Source organism: Belonocnema kinseyi, chromosome 3 (genome assembly GCF_010883055.1).
Source record: "Belonocnema kinseyi isolate 2016_QV_RU_SX_M_011 chromosome 3, B_treatae_v1, whole genome shotgun sequence".
NCBI lineage: Eukaryota > Metazoa > Arthropoda > Insecta > Hymenoptera > Cynipidae > Belonocnema > Belonocnema kinseyi.
In genome coordinates, this window is record NC_046659.1 from 123233819 (window position 1) to 123237761 (window position 3943).

The window sequence follows — 3943 nt, forward strand, 5'->3', positions numbered from 1 at the left end:
CCCCCCCCCCCCGCTCTCGCACCCAGGTCCCTCCAACTTATCCAAACTTGATTAACCCTCAATTTTTGGTATCCTAACTTTACCTCCTTACCCTGTTCTCTTTCAGTCCTGGATATTTCGACTATTTTCCTTTGTATTCTCCTTTCTTCTCTGGTGAGATCATGATCAATAAAAATCTTCTTACCACTTAATACTTTTTTCCTTTCCATGATCGATAGCTTTTCTTCCCAGCTACCTATTTTCGCTATTACTGTTTTCTTTTTACTAAATCCTACTGCTGTTGTCCATATAATTTCTACTTCTATGTCTAGTTCATTTTTAAAGAACGCCTTTACCTCTGCTTTTTTGTCAATTCCTTCTGCGTGCAGTCCTCTTATCACTATATTGTTTTTCCTTTTCCTTTTCTCCTGCGCTTCAAATGCTCTTTTTATCTCCAAAAACTCTCTATTGTATGTGTACTCCTCCTTTCCCCTATTGACCACCGAGTTCCCCGTTTGAATTGAGTCATTTTCTTTCCTTATTTTATTTTCAATCTCCACTACTTTTGCCTTAATTGTTTCCTCTATAATCTGGCTGTTCTCTTTGATCCCAACGATGGAGTTAATTTAATTTAATTCTTAAAACTGTTCTTTCTTTTTCCCATTCTTCTGTTTTCCTTTTCAATTCTTTGTTTAAATGTCTTATTTCTTTTTCGCGATTCTCCTTTTCCTTTTCTAATTGTAATTTCATTTGACGGTTCTCAGATTTTATGTCCTGCATGTGATGCCAGAAATACTTTAAAGCTGTTTCCCAATTCCCACCTTCTAACACTGAATTTGGGAAATCAAATTGGTTTTTCTCCTTTTCTAAATTTTTCTCTTCCTGTTTTACGTGCTCTGTACTTGGTGCATTTATTGTATTCTGTGTCGTTGATTTTATCCCTGTTTTTTCCGAAGCTTTGAATATCTCATCTATCTTTTTGTTATTTTGAGCTTTTCTTACTAGTTTTTCTTCTTTTGGTGGTCTCCCTCTACCCCGTTTTTTCGTCTCGTCTGTCTTATCCAGGTTATTTTCAGTTGTTTCAGTTTTGTCAGTCTTGTCTCTATCGATATCGGTATTTTGATTAAACTTCGCGCCATCTGCTGCTGTTACACCTAACTTCGTGACCAGTTCCTTGTTTCCCTCGTTTTCTGCCATTTTAATACTTTTTCGATCTAACCTATAAATTTTAACCCTTTACTTATATCGCCAATAATAAAATACAAATACCTTTTTAAACGTCACTTTTTAGTCTCACTTATCAACCTATTTTTATTGCACTTAATAATCACCACTCACGCCATATAATATCATACAATAACAGTAATACTTTATAAATACTTCCGTCGATATGGACACATATTCGCACACTTCCACTCCACCTAACCAAGTTCCCGCACACTCCCACTCCACCTAACCAAGTCCCCAATATATTACTTATATCCAATATAAATATAATAATAATTAGAATATGTAAGGCTAAAACTTAAGTTGTAGAGTAAAGAATCTTTGTTCCTTTCAAATCTTTAAAATTTCAAGTTTTGAAGGAAATATTTTTACACTGTAGTGGTATAATTGTAATTAAAATGTTTGAGGGAATTATTTGGAAAAAAGTCAATTACACGAATGATAAATGAGAGAATGGATTTAATATAATGTATTTATATTTATTTAAATTGAACCCAACATCATATATTCATTTATACAGTTCAATAATTTATTTGTTTCTTAATCTTGAAAGCTTTTTCTCGCTGCTTTCGAAAATAAACAGACTATAAGCTATTAAAATCTATAAACAAACGTACTGTACTCATGACGCACAGTTGGAGGAAATGCACTTTCTTCATTAAAAAATGTCCAGAGCCTTCAATTTTCTTGCGATTTTGAATTTTTCTGTTTTAAATTGTGGACCATTAAATTCCATAGATCTTGACTCTCCGAAATTTTGTCTCCTCTATTTTTTTATTAATAATTTTTCCAATCAAAGTATGAACAAAGTCTTATCATCGGTGAATTCTTTTTTGCTAAACGTGCTTCCCATTAATATAGGAATGACATTTAATAACAAAATTAATTTAAAAGTTTATAATAACCACTGTGATAAACAATTTTTGTGTCAAAATATTAGAATTTGAGATTTTTCAAATTATAATTTCCTTGAATGGCCAGAACGACTTCAGGTATTCCTTAAAATACTAAATATTGAATAATATTTGATAAAATATAACAATTAAAATTTTTCTAAACAAATTAGATAAACAAATTTAAAATGTTTGCCCTTTCGCATAGAAAATTTTTTTTGCACTGGAAATGTTTTAAGCTATTGGACGAATGACTGCTAGTCACAAAAATATTAGAAGAGTTAATAATAACGACTGTTATTAACAATTCTTGTGACAAAATATTTAAACTTGAAATCTTCCTAGCGCTTCAAAGAAATAATAATTTAAAAAATCTCAAATTATAATATTTTGCCACAAGACTTGTTTATAACAATAATTATTATAAACTTTTAAATTATGTTTGTTATTAAATGTAATTCCTACATTAATGTGAAGCACTTTTAGCACCAAAAAATTTTACCCATAATAAACTATTTGTTGATTTGTTTATCAAATTTGTTCATAACAAATAAATGGAATGATAAACAAATTATTTGTATTTTACGAGTTCCTACTCATTAATTTTAGACAATATAAAGTTTTCCTGATCAGTTATCAAAGCGTAAAAAATTATTATGTATAAAATTTCAGTTTTTCCATGCTTTGAGTAGAAAAATTATTAATAAACAAATAGAGAAGACAAAAGTTCGGAGCGTCAAACTGAACGAAAAAATTGAATTTCCTCCTACACTCCGTCATGAATACGGTACGTTTGTTTATAGAGTTTAATAGTTTATAGTCTGTTAATTTTAGAAATGAGGTTTGCAATAATATAATTAGCTATTTAATTTAAAATCTCCTTTAAATAAAAATTTGTTAATAAAATTATTAGGGGTTGAATTCAGCGATAAAAAAGCTTTCAAGATTAAGCAACAAATAAATAAATGCACTGTATAAATGTATATATGATATTAGGTTCAATTTAAATAAATATACATTATATTAAATAATATTAAATCCACTTTCTCATTTATTAGTCTTTTCATTAACTTTTCACCAAATTATTCCCCCAATATACAATATACGTCATATAATTTTTATTAATTCTTCTGATCATGTATATGTTTGAAATATTTTTGTCATTGAGGTTCTTAATATTATTAATTTTTTCATTAGCTACATTAATAATTTTAACAAAAAATAATTTAGTTTAACTTTAACAAATAATAAAATCAATAATATGAGCAAAATAAATCACAAAAATATAAAGTTCGAACTGCTTTCAAAATGTATCTCAAAATTAAATTTTATGCATATTGAACTACATATTTTCATAACTTTTTTCTTTTTTTAAATAATTAGTAATAGTTAGACTTATTTTTTTATCTATTTTTTTTTTGTTTATTTACAAACAGCATCAAGTTTTTAATTATTTTTGCTTTTCCTTAATGCAATTCAATAAAAAAAGACAGACACACCTTTTGTGGCGCCATCTGTTGGATTAGTTTAACCGACAATTCCCCTCCTGATCGTAAGAAAACAGAAAAGTGGTGCGTGGCGATGCATGGGGCTGTTCGAGCTAAACCAAAGATATTCTTTGCCTATGTTCATGTTCTGCACATATAAGTGCGACGGCTTGCGTACTGCCTTCGATCAAAGATATTATTAACATAGATGCGGTACGGGGCGTCGGAGTGGGGAATTATATATATAGGACATCGCATTTTCTGCCCTGTAACGATCGCATAAATTTGCATTCCATCCGCTAGGAACAGCACCGTCGCTTCCATAGAATGCGCGGTTTCGATTCGAAATTATAAAAT